Raw genomic sequence first — 13,887 nt, forward strand, 5'->3', positions numbered from 1 at the left:
GCGCGTTATTATAATGCGAGTAGCAGCGAGAAGCATGAAAACATTTGCATGAGGTATCTGTATTATTCTTGAAATAAGTTATAAATGCATTCATAAACGGATTGCATCAATCGGCCGGAGAATCGGAGTGTATTTTTTATAATTCGAAAATTACAGAAATTAAAAGTTAATATCAACGTTTACTCCACATTTTCCCAGGGAAAGCGCAGTTGTAATGGTGAATAACGTGTTTCCCCGCCGTTTTCGGAGGAACCTGCACTACACTGAACGTGTATAGAAAAATGATCACGCTGCGGTAGCGCAAGAGTAGTTTACGCGTTGTTATAAGAATTATTGTTTCCATATAAGAAAGCATACACCTGCATTCGTAATAAAGTAAATTGCTTTGAATTGTTTGGACATAATGGACGGACGGACAAAAAGAAGAAAGCTAATTTAGAAATAAATGCACTTATCGCGTGATTACTTAATACTTTTATATAGAATGTCTTCTGTGGGTCATATAGAGGAAGGCGAACAACCTCCGCCGAGAAACACATTGAATAGACTTTTGCCGAAGAGGGAGCGAAATAAATGAAAGAAAAACGTTTCGAAATAAACAAAATTGCTTTCTCTTTTTCGAGCGTAAGAAATTGTACCAAAGTACACAAAGAGCCTAAATAACAACACACATAGAATCGCGAGTTCAGATGCCAATGCCTTATCCCAGCAGTAACACGTGGATTGGATGTGAGCTTCTCTCTATGCATATAAAATCACTAATTCGAACCATATACATGCACACGGAAGCCGATCTAATGAAATTCTTTGAAATTCCTTCGACCGAAGAGAAACGAACGCCGTGCAGATACTTTCATAGCGAATAATGTACTTTGCGGCTACGGAGCCGTTGTCAAAAGGTTCTTACTTTAAAGTACGTTATCTATACGACCAAGTATACACGAGCCTCGACACGGCTCTAGAACTGAAGAAGATCTTAACTGTTATGACTTTCAAAAACACGAAGACGCAAAACACTTAACGAATACATTTCAGAAGCCCAAGAATTCTCAGGCGTCCTGCGCTGCTTCTATTTTGTCAAACTAAATAGTACGTATTTCTGTTACAATGCCGCTACCCTAAGCGGGTCTTGGGCGTTGTCGTCCAGATCGGACGGGTGGGTGCCTATCACCACTACACAGCGCGTCCTTAGGTTGTGGATAGAGGAACAGCCCCTGAGAAAGAGGTTAGCTGCGAATAAATTGAATAAGCAGCCGCGGACAGCCGATAGGAACAGGCGTGGGTGTGATGAGCCCACACTGTCGAACGCATTCATCTAGAAACACTACGCAAGCATCACAACAACAAAAACACTTCACATTATCTCTTATCTCTCAATCTATCTCTTTCATCACACATTACAAAAATGGGCAAAAATCCTGCTGCCGAGGAGGATGCGGGAGCGATGACAACTGCCCCGAAAGGGGATGTGTAGAATGATTCGTCACCTGGTCTTACGCGGTAACGATGCCAGCGAAGGCGCGCTGCCTTGCAGGGGGCGTTAGGATGCGAGAATGAAACCGTAGTGTGTCTGACGACGAATTGACACTGTCCTCGTCAAAGTCGGAAAGCTCTCATACTTAGTTCTAGAGAGGTATGGGGGTTATCACCTCTAGAACGGTGGACTCACCTGCGATCGGAACAGGATCCGAAGCGCGCGGGTTTAACATAACATCATGGCTCAAAAAAATCAAATCCGAATCAAAAGGGACTTAAGGGTCGGAACTTGGAATGTTCGCAGTCTATACAGAGCAGGTGCGTTTAAAGAACTCGTAAAGGAAGCTGATAGGTACAATCTAGATTTGGTAGCAATACAGGAATCGCGGTGGCCAGATGGCGGAGTACTAGCATCGGGTAACTTCACGTACCTGTATGGGGCCGGGAGTGGGGGATCTCTAGGCACCGGATTTCTCGTAAGCAAAAGCATCATACATTCGGTTAAAAGTTTCAAATCCGTCAATGATAGGCTCTCGTACATCATTATCGAAGGTGAATGGTATAGATATGTATTTATTAATGTACACTGTCCTACGGAGGACAAAGAAGAAGAAGCTAAGGATCTCTATTACGAAACTTTAGAGCAGGTAATCGACCAGTTCGCGTCTTACGACACAAGAATAGTATTAGGCGATTTCAATGCTAAAATAGGTAGGGAAGAAATGTTTAGGCCTACTATAGGTAAGGAAAGCTTGCACGAAGCCAGCAATGATAACGGTATTAGGGTCATAAATTTCGCGGCGGCAAAAGATCTTATAATCAAAACTACGTGTTTTAAGCACAAGAACATACACAAGGCAACGTGGACATCGCCGGACGGGGCCACACAGAACCAAATTGATAATTTCCTCATTGAAAAAAGACGTCATACTAATGTTCTTGACGTAAGGGCTTACAGAGGGGCAGATAGCGACTCGGACCACTTCCTAGTAGTAGCCAAATTCAGAGCTAGACTAGTAGCGAATCAAAATAGTAAGCGAGCAAACAAGGTAGAAAGCTTCGATATTGAGAAACTACGAGATAGAACAGAGCGAATTAGGTACCAGATAGAAATTAATAACAGGTTTCAGGCACTTGAAGAAGCAAACACATCGCCGGAGGGGAATGACGAACCGAATAGCTTATGGGGGGATATCGAAAAAACGGTAAAAGAGGCCGCGAACAAAGTACTGGGTAAAAAGAAAAAGCCAAAGAGCAAATCATGGTTTGACGAAGAGTGCGAACTCTGGTTTGAAAGGCGCAAAAAGGCTAAATTAGATAGCTTACAAAATAGAAGCGATAGGACCGTAGAAGAGTATTCTAACGTAAGGAAACAGACGAGCGCGATCTACAGAAATAAGAAGCGGGAGTATCAAAAGAATCTTATTAGGAGAATAGAAACTAACAGTAAGGAAAATAACCCCCGCGAAATGTACAGAGGGATTAACGCCATCAGAAAGGGTTTTAGGAGTAGAGCGCAATTGATGAAGGACGAAAACGGGGACCTCGTAACAAATGACAACGAATTACTGTCGCTGTGGAAAAATTATTTCGATAAATTATTAAACGTGCACGAAAATAGCGAAGAATTAGGGGACGAAATTCACACTGCTGAACCCCACGTGGAGGAACCGAGCTACCAAGAAGTAGAGGCCGCGATTAAAAAACTAAAAAACAACAAAGCCGCGGGAAATGACTTTATACCAGCTGAGTTACTCAAACATGGGGGCGTCGAGCTCACTTTCAAAATCTATAAACTAGTATGTGCCATCTGGAAAAATGAAACAATACCCGAAAATTGGAAGGAATCTATCATTATACCGATTTTTAAAAAGGGGGATAAGACCAACTGCAATAACTATAGGGGTATTTCACTTTTAGCAACGTGCTACAAAGTTCTGTCAAACGTAATACAAGCTAGACTCACTCCATTCGCGGAAGATATAGTAGGAGATTATCAGTGCGGATTTCGGCGCAACAGATCGACGAGCGATCAAATGTTTACCATAAGACAGTTGTTAGAGACGTAAGCGTACGACTCTATTAAGCGAAGCAAAATGTATCAAATTCTAGTACTTCTCGGTGTACCGAAAAAACTCGTGAGATTAATTCAAATATGTCTGAACGGAAGCACGGGAAAGGTCCGAGTAGGCGGTAATGTATCACAACCCTTCATGATACGCGATGGTTTAAAACAAGGGGATGGACTCTCTACGGTGCTGTTCAACTTAACGTTAGAGTATGCCGTTAGAAAAATGCAGGTTAGCCAGATGGGCGCAACGCTTAATGGAACAACGCAGATACTAGGCTACGCAGATGATTTGGATATACTGGGGGATTGTAGGGAAACGGTAGCAAGAAACGCGGAAATCCTCATAAAAGCGGTGGAGTATACAGGGTTAGAAGTGAGTGAATCAAAAACAAAGTACATGATTGTAGATAAGCTAGGCATCTGCAGAGGGGAGGAAGATCTCAGAGTTGGGAATTTTACTTTTGAAAAGGTTAGCGAATTCAGGTATCTGGGTACGACCATAAATGATAAAAACGAGATTAATGTCGAAATAAATAAGAGACTCCATTCGGGTAATGCTTGCTTCTACGCCGTGAGTAATTTACTTAAGTCGAGGCTGTTGTCTAAAAACGTTAAAATAAGAATATACAGGACAATAATACTGCCGGTGGTTCTGTACGGGTGCGAAACGTGGGCTCTCACTAAGCAGGCGGACAACCGTTTTAGGGTATTTGAAAATAAAGTCTTGCGAAAAATATACGGGCCGAAGAAAGATGAGGAAACCGGGGAATGGAGGAGACTACACAATGATGAGTTACACAATCTGTACGCGTCACCAAATATTAACAGAATAATAAAATCGCGCAGATTGGGATGGGCAGGGCACGTAGCGAGAATGGGAGACGACCGTACGGCAGCGCGTGTCATGAAGGGCAGGCCGATGGTAACGCGACCTTTAGGTAGACCTAAACGTAGATGGGAGGACAACGTAAAAGCGGATCTAGTAGAAATAGGACGGGTGGGTGTCGATCGGAGAGGTGCATCTTGGGTGGGGTTGACACAAGATAGGGCAGCGTGGAAGGCTTGCGTAGATGAGGCGATGAACTTTCGAGTTCCAAATGCCATGTAAAAAAAAAAAAAAAAAAAAAAAAGCACGTATTTAAAATCAAAGATATATTATAACAGATCAGTTTTAAAAGCGAACCAGATTGATATTAATGCGCGTCTCTGACTTCATCGCAGCAGTGATTCAGTCTGTGAATCTCTCGTGACCGAAAATAACGACTTGTTTCCACGCGCTCGACATCCCAAATAAAAGTACTTCTGGAGCTCTCCGGCGTATGCGTTTGCGCGCGAAGTAGGTCGGATGCCGGGCGCCTTGTTTCGCGCGCACAGGCCGTGACCTACATGCGTGTACACAGTCCCAGAATTAGCGCGCGTTGCGAAGAACAACCGGAGAGTGTTCGCGACGCGGAAGAAGTCCATTTCGCGGGATGCGAAAAGTCTCTGGAAGTGAAAACGGCCTAAGTAGCCGCCGCTATCGGGAAGTGGCGAGAGAAGAAGGCAGACGCATGAAAATAGCAGAAAAAGGGACTACGACCTCGGCGAAGGACGCCGGGACCAGCTGCTGAAATCGTGATTGCAGCCGGATGCGCATAACTTCTTTGCCCGTGTGGTGGCATCATCATCTCTTGTTGTGTGCTCTGCTGCGCGACGAATTTTTCCCCCATGACTTTGCATGTGTAAAAATTAAGTTATTACTGCTAATCAACGCCTCGTATAGCAAGTTACATAATTAGGATAACCTTTGAAGCTGCGCTGAAAGTCGCATAGGCTTTTAAAGCTAAGTGAATCACTATTTGAAAATGGAGTTGTCAATGCAGAGCCGTCGAATCAGATGAAAAACTGTGAGAGAATCATCTAAACTTAGATGGCTTCACGCGGGGCGTGATTTTATTTCATCGGAACTGCGTCATATACAAAACAAGAAAATCCAGAGTTGAGTGTTCGGCTTATACGCAGAATATCTTACCGCAACTCAGACCTTGGCGTCATGTTACGCTATTAATACACATTTTTAATGTCTCTAAACGCCTCATTTATAGGTTTCGATATTCTATTCGAACGATTTGTTAATTTAATTGTACGACAGAGCCGCAAAAAAGCGGAAGTTCTTATTGGCATTTTATTCCATCGTATATCAATGAGTTCAAATGAGTATTGGGTAACTGTGCTGTGAATGGATGGTCGTGAAAATTCTCGATGATTCAGTCAAGAGGTAATTATGTAATAGTGGGATAAAATTATCCTGCAGATTTACTCCTAAATAAGATTCTATCGCGAATAGATCACAAACTTGCGATAATAGTTCAAGCCGATAATTGATAAATCATAAGCCTAATTGCGTTGTAGATTGGTTTAATTGTATAAATGCCTGGCAACTGAGATGTCATTTTTTTTCTAAGAATGAAAAATACAATGTCAAAGGTATGATGCATTAATTTTTCTGTAATTTAAATACGCGTAACCATTTCAGAATAAGTACATCCAATAATATGTGCGAACAAACAAGCTGCTAAGAATACATCTGAGCTCGACGCACCGCATCATAAAAAACTGTCTCAATAGCATACTAAACAAGATACCTAACAATAGGCATTCAAGATATGGATTAGAATAATTAATCAGGAAAAAAAGATGTAGTTTTGCTTTGAGGAGGAGACCTTTGTGTTTATGACATCAGTTTCTCGGGAAACCCGGGAATCCGAGAACGTCAGACTTCAAAGGACACGTTCCAATGACCAAGGCGCAAAGATTCTGTCTCGCGATCGATTCAACCGAATTTGGTTGCTTCGCACTGCAAGAGATTTATGCACGACGTCAGAGCAGTAAAGCCTTAGAATCCTCGACGAAAACTCGCAAGCATTGTTATTTTATTATTGTTTTTTTCTTCTTTAAGGAGATAATCTGTTAAACTTCTCCATTAGTCGCTGAATACGTCTGTCACTTTTTTGGACTCTTCGCCAAAAGAAAAATACAAATCAGGCGTTTCTTCGAGTAGCGCAGTCTCGTCTACGAAAACCTGATCCACGGAAGAGCATCGAGAGTTCTGCAAAAAAGGCTCGACGCGACTCTGCGAGCTTGTCGGGCGGCATTCGCCGGCAGAAAGGAGCCATTGTGACCGGTTGCTCAATAATCGGCCCTATTTAGTTCGTAAAATTTCGTAAAATCGATCGTAAAACTCGTAAAAATTTAAAAATAAAAGAGGTTTGTAGATTTCTTTTTTATCGTGCACATGAAAAAGCTTAATGATTATTTAATTTTACTAGACTTGGCGCAGTGCGCTGCGCGCACTGTAGTAGACTATAATTTCATTAACTTATTAAATGGAATATAAATACTTGATTGATATTTTTAATATTTGTTTTCTATCACGGAAATATATCAAACTTTACAATATATGATTCATTTCGCGCTCATATAAATTTCAAAATTGCCGCGGTTTCGTCGCCAACTTCCTTTTAAAATTTTAAGGTTATGTCTCGAGAATAGAATAGTCTCGAGAGTAGAATGTCTCTAGAATATTATAAATACACAAATTATAATTTGATATGTATTATAGTATTATATTACATTTTTAATATTAGTATCAATTTTAGAAATCAAAAACAAATCAAAAAATTCTAACGATACTTTTGACGCATGCGCACTACATGAGCCAATAATATTGACACATTCTTGGTTTCACTTCATCCGGTCATGACTTTTTTATATAGGGAAACCGGCGTGGGTTGCTTGCATTTGATCAAGAAAAATAAAAATTTTATAAAAGATTAATAAATTGCATCTTTATTAATCATGATTGTAAACTGTATGGTAAAAATAAATTGATAAAGAATATTTGCAGACTTGAAATTTGATAAGATTTAATAATTCAAAGCATAAAAACAGACTAATATTCAAATCGTTCTGAAAATCATGCCTACGGCAAGTTTGGCAACAAAGCTTAATTAATCCGAATCTAAAAATTGAAAAAATCGTAATTGCAGACTTCTGTAAGACAATAATCGAAATCAAAAAGGAAAAGGTCGTCGTAGCGGCTACTACATTCTATTGATAAGTACAACGTATCTAAAGCATTAAGATGTCTTTAAGTGCGACTCGCCAAGCAATCAAAGTATTACCAATCACGAAATCACAGGAATTACAACACTTTAGACCTGCACTTATACAACGACTCTATAACATTTCTGCTAATGGATCCGCTATAAGTTACACTCGTAAGTAGGATATAAAGCTTATTTTATTCAACCAAATTGTTTTTATTTACACCGTAGACGTAAAACAATAAATAATATGGATTTAGGTCATGATGCAACGAAATTATTTATGATTCAGTCGCAGTTGAATTCATTTGGAACCATTTTTAACTCATAAGAGTTATAAAATGTATCGTTGAAGAAGGATAATGCAGCACGCAAACTCCTCCAAACTTACTCGAAAGCTAATCGAGCATCCTAGCACGTCCGTGTACATATAGTTATAGCTAGTAGCGCACATCAATAATTACGGCAGGAGAGCATAAAGATACACAAGCCTGCGCGGAAATAGTAATCCCCGTAGGATACTCGAGGCGATTAAGCGCGCGTAAATTACGGCAGCAATAAGGCTCGCGAGCCCGCGCACGTGTACACGCAGTATTCCCTCAATTAGCAGCCGCTTTGCCGCCAATGACTTTGACTAATGGAGCCGTGGATACATTTCTCGCCGTTATGGAAGCTTCTTCGAGTTGCGGTTGCTGCGTCGCTGAACCTCGAGCGATCTCTCGTGCATGTGGCCTCATTCAGTGTCAGTGTCAATCGGTCAATAATTCAAGTCAAGCGCGTGTCACGAGCGCCGTGTCTGCGACACAGTGTGACTTGAATTTCCGAAGGAGGATGACACAGTTATATGCGCGCGCGTGACGTGTATTGACAAGCTGCTACTGGCGTTGGCGATAGTATTTTTTCTTTTCGCACTTGGCATGCTGGTCGCGAACCGAGGAATGTGAGGTGCTTTTTGAAAAGGGAGAAAAAAGCGCGGTTAGGCGCCAGTGCGGGTGTGACGCATGAGGTGGTTTCACTTTTTTGGAAAGAATCGGCCGAAGAATGCGGTTCACGCGCGCTGGCGTTCCTCGGTGATACAAAAACAAGTTTTCGTGTGTAAATAAAATTGTGATCGATGAAGCGCGTTGTTGATCGATTAGGATTTATTGATTGTGAGCCTGCGGATACCTATACAAAATTTGTAAATATTGAAAATTTAAATTAAATCATAAAAAGTAAGCCAAAGAAGGCTGAAATTGACTGATGCGTTAAAGTATATAAGTATCAAATCAAAACAAATTAGTAGGTCTCCAGCGATAGCTTAATATTTTATACACTGCCACGTTTGAAATAAGCTTTTGTTTATTAAAGAAAACTCAATAAAATTTTTTTGAAACTTTATAAAAAAAGTGTCCATAAGGTCATCTCTCTGAGGCGTTTTCCAAAGGATGTAGAAAAAAATATAGGTGGTTTAAAGATTTGCAACTTTTTCCATGCATAAATTATGAAGTGGGTTGAGAAAAGTTTATAGAATTTTCAATTCCCACAAGTACGTCCTTAACAAGATGCATAAATACATTCGTTTCTAAAGAAATGACAGCATCAATTATCCGACTTCAATTACTTCAACAGTTAAAATATTTCGCTGCTTTTCATTAACCGCTTCGCAAGCCTTTTGCAAAGAGATGAATATTTCTACCTTTTCAATTGAAATCGACAGATAGAGTAAGTCTTATTCATATATTAGTCCTACAATAATATTGCTGCAACTAACATAGGCACGGATCAGTGAAGTGCAAAAACAAGCTCGACGCGGCTGGCAATGGAAACAGACGATCCGTGTCAGGCGCGCGGACTTACAGTCTCCCGCGCACGAGACAAAGAAAACAAAATCTCCGAAAACCAAACAAAACGCGTCGTCAACTTACAAATCCAAATTGAACGAGGATCTAGTGTGTCCCACGCGCATAGACGCTCAGAAGCGGACGACGGGACGAAGAAAGAGATAGAGACGGAAGGCCGTCTTATTCTCCGGCGCGCGGCGCCTGAGAGAGGAAGGACCGCTCGCTCGCGAGCAACAGCAACACACCCAAGCCCACAAAGAGAGTAAAGGGGGGCTAGGCCGTGTGCACGTATATTCCTACGCCGGGGAACGGGCAAGTAGCGTTACGCCGAGTGAGAGAGAGAAAGAGAGAGAGAGAGAGAGAGAGAGAGAGAGAGAGAGAGAGAGAGAGAGAGAGAGAGGACCGGCGCGGCAACGGCGGCGCATGCACACGAGGGAGAGATACCGCGGCGGCAACAGCTCGCTCAGTCCGAGCGCAGAGCCCGAACGCGAAACGCACTCGCGGCGCGTGTCTCCCGCTGCAGCTCTCTTCCTCTGTATTCAAAGGACAGCCGAAAGTCGAGTCGAGCAACAATTAAGAATTCGCGCGTCGATCTTCGCACATTCGCGCGCGCTTCCTACGTGACCACGCGCGCGCACGCGCACTTGGCCGCGAGCCAGCAGCAGCAGATAACAACCCCCGCTGACGAGACGAGCACGCGCGCGAGAGAAAGAGAGAGCGGTATAAAAAAGAGTTGCAGCGCCGCGCCGGCTTGCAGTGGCCGGCGATCGAGTGCACGGACTACTCGATCATCACAGTGACCGAGGACTGAAAGGAAATTCGACGGATCCGACGAGCCGAAATTATATACATTCGTACGAGTAGACCAGTGGATGTAGACATCGCTCGAGAGAAGAAACTCAGCAGCAGTAGCCTGGGAATCGTCTGGCCTGCGGAGTGTCTATGTGTGCATTATACTAGAGGCGGAGGTCGGTTTCTCGCGGCGCGATTCCGATCAAGCCAGCCGAGATTCATGTGCCTGACAACGGCCGGCGGAGCCGCGAGAGGAGGTTGCCGCCGCCGCAGCAGCTGCAGCACGATTCGGCAACATCTGCCACAGCCACGGCCGGCTCTTGCGCGGCAAGAGTAAGCAGCTCACGAGAGTCAGCCACGTGCGCAACCCCCGCACTTCTATTGCCTATATTGGCAGTGTGTGTTTCTCTCCGAATACCCCCCGGCAGCAGCAGACGACGTTCCCCTAAGACAATGTGAGTCTCCACGATTTCCTAAAAAACGCACCTTAAGTGGTTACCAGGAGGTGGTGGATTTCGTTATTTTTATTCATAAGTTTTTAGTCATGTCGAAAGATCAATTTTACCGGCAGCGCTGACGTTTTATTTCCCGTTGAAAGTAAAAGCGTTACATTTAGTGCTTCCACGCCGGAGATAGGTAAGATGATTCGTAATACAGCGAGCCATATTGTTTTGCTCTATTTGCCTCGAATAAAAAGAATTTAACGGGCACTTTTACTTCCTCGTGGAAAAATGGGAAACTAAAATCGCAGAAAGCACGGAATAATAGAGTGGTAACAATATTGCGGTATAATAGAATGATCATTGGAGCAATTCGGATATCGGCTATTAATTTTTTCTTCCCACCGTAATGTACATTGACAACGACAAGTCCGATTTTAGCTCTTGCTTTGCGACATTTAAATGCATAACCGTAATGATCATTGCGCGGATAATCAATCGGGTCGTTGCGTTGAAATTGTCGGGAAACAATTATACTTGCGTCAATCAGTCGTTGAACCTTTGGTCCCCGCGTGCAATAATAAGCCGAAAATTAAGTCATACCAATCGCCTGGATTTGCATTTAATCGCACGTCGAAATTTCGCATAATTATGCCACAATAGGTTTTTGTCAGCTTCGACTGCGCTTTAGTTCATTCTCTAAGCTCATTGAATGCCAAAACGGCCCATTACACACGCTACGAAATGAGCATTCATGAGGCCGGAAAAAAAAGTTACGAGTCAACTGAGCCCACAATTTTTATGCAAATTACGTGGACACAATTGCCATTTGCGATTGCCGTTACGAAAACAAAAACAGAAGCGTCGCAGATTTAGTTGATTGATGATTTACGATTTGTGTATCCAGGCAATTTATCCACTTACCACTCAATGTCGAGTGTATATGATACAAAAATAACTGGTGATGATAAAAATAGTTTAATAGCCTCTAAATTGACGCTTGATTCATCCATAGCAACAACAGTCTTTGAAACCCTTATTTTCGTTTCCTAGTTGAAAAATTTCGTACAGGTCAAGGATCCTCCATTTGAAAGTTTTCGATAACATTTCAATCAAACTGAAAAAGAATGTTATCCACAACAACCAAAAATCATACGTGAAAATCGAATAAAAGTTGAGTCAGTGGAGGTCAGGTGTGTCATTGAACCTTTCATAGCTGCACACATACCCCCTCGAATGGAAACGAGACGGCAAAGCTGCAGCCGTGCACGTACACATTGCGCGTTCGCACATAGCTATATACATCTCTGTCCATTTCTCGACTAGTTAGCCACGGTCGTCGCCGGGCTACGGTCAGCTTGACCGGCACCCACCGCATAGTGAAAGTGCCTGGCAGTCGTCCAGCTTATCGCCTTCCGATATCTTTTGTCGTCGCGCGGAGGCGTCAAAGGCGAATCGTATACACATATATATTCGACTGTCCGAATTTCTGGAGCACGTGCATCTCTCTTTCTTTCCGCGACTGTCCGTACGTATACAAACACTGCAGCGCATACACGCGTACGATTCGCTCTTTACGTAACCGATAAGAAATGAAAGTGGGGCTGTGACTCGGGTGCATTGTGTTTTATGTAAACAGACGGTCGTGAAAAAAAGGATCACACTTTCCAAGGGGGCGTTGGCGCAGCTCCGTATATTTTCTTCTTTTTCCGAATCAGCCAAGGTGGCAATTTTGATTTATCGGATTAGCGGGCTTAGTCGAAGGAGAGAGAGAGAGAGAGAGAGAGAGAGAGAGAGAGAGAGAGAGAGAGAGAGAGAGAGAGAGAGAGAGAGCGTAAATTATTATACACAGCGTAAAAATTTTACTCTCGTGTATTGAGAGCGCCGGAATGTCTATTGATCGCGCGGGGATTAGAGGCTCTGGTAAAAATGCTTTTACGTCCCGCGATACAATGCGCGTCGGCGATCAAAGTCCTTTTACTACTTGTCTCCCAGAACTCGCGCGCGCTGAGTTATATGTATAACACAGGCGCGAAGGTATTTGCATGACATAACATTCGGCCGCGGCGCGCGAGCGAGAGATTGAATTATCCGCTAAAAAACTCGCACTTACGAAGACTCGTAGAAAAATAATTCAATCCACAATCGAAATTTATCGCTCGTACCTCGCTCGACAAATATCAAATCCGTTACGTGAATCACCTACTTTCTTCGCGGCTTCGTTAAAAAAAAAAGATCTATTTTCTCGATTATGCAGCTGCGGCTACGATTAATCCCGACGAACTTTCCCAAAAGCGACTCGCGGCTCGCATTTCTTTTCACCGGAGCGCGCGCGCGCGAGCAGTATAACGCGTGCATAAGGAAAGCATTGCACACTATGGCTAACTGCTGAGAGAGAGAGATTAGATTAGATTAATTGCTCTTTATTTTTGTACATTTTGTTGTACATATAACAAATTATAGTATATTATAAAAAGAATAAAAATTTTGTGTAAGGGTGCTAGTGCGTGTGAAGAGTGTGTAATGGAATGAAGTGAAATGAGATGAATGAGAATGTGTGTATGTTTGTGCGATGTTTATGTGTTTTCCAAATTAAAGAAATAATTTTTGGCTGCTTGTTTGAAGTGTGATATGGATAGTGTGTCGCGAAGTTGAGATGGAAGGCTGTTCCAGAGGTAGGAGGCGCTGATGAAAAATGAATTCCTCAGCGTCTCCGTCTTGAAGGACGGGATGTCCAGTGGAGTCACCTCGCCCCTGACAGGCCTGAGTGCGACGTGGAAGTCAAAATAGGCTAGTAGATAAGCTGGTATTGAGGTGTTGAAAATTTTTCTAAGAAAACAGGCCATGAAGTACTTCCTACGTCCGGCGGTGGTGAGCCATTGCAACTCACGCCTGTAAGGGGAGATGTGCTCGTCCCTCTTTACACCATAGATGTATCGGATTCCCGTATTGACAAGCCTCTGCAGTTTTAAGTCAAGCTCTTGAGTCAGGTCGCAGTAAACAAGTGAGCAGTAGTCGATGAGGGGAAATAGGAGTGCTTGCACCAAATGTTGGCGCAACCTGAGGCTAGTGCTCTTCCGAAAGAAATATAGCCGATACATTAAAGAGTGAGCACGTTTACAAGTTTGTGTAACGTGCTCTTTCCACGTAAGTTTTGAGTCAAGCACCAGCCCCAGGTTGCGCACAGAGAGAGAGAGAGA

The 13,887-nt window shown here is 42.9% G+C and overlaps 2 protein-coding genes across 2 annotated transcripts in view; one reads left to right on the forward strand and one right to left on the reverse strand.

Annotated features, from left to right (window-relative positions):
• The window catches only part of LOC100119426 (N-alpha-acetyltransferase 15, NatA auxiliary subunit), a 75,937-nt gene that overhangs the window by 32,739 nt on the left and 29,311 nt on the right, over positions 1-13,887 (reverse strand). The gene's annotated exons all lie outside the window — the stretch shown is intronic.
• The window catches only part of LOC100119463, a 30,121-nt gene continuing 26,146 nt past the window's right edge, over positions 9,913-13,887 (forward strand). Inside the window, exon 1 of the mRNA XM_001603187.5 lies at positions 9,913-10,702. The gene's annotated coding sequence lies outside the window, so the exon portion shown is untranslated. The remainder of the gene's footprint in view (positions 10,703-13,887) is intronic.

The sequence above is a fragment of the Nasonia vitripennis genome, assembly GCF_009193385.2.
Source record: "Nasonia vitripennis strain AsymCx chromosome 3 unlocalized genomic scaffold, Nvit_psr_1.1 chr3_random0004, whole genome shotgun sequence".
Classification (NCBI taxonomy): Eukaryota; Metazoa; Arthropoda; class Insecta; order Hymenoptera; family Pteromalidae; genus Nasonia; species Nasonia vitripennis.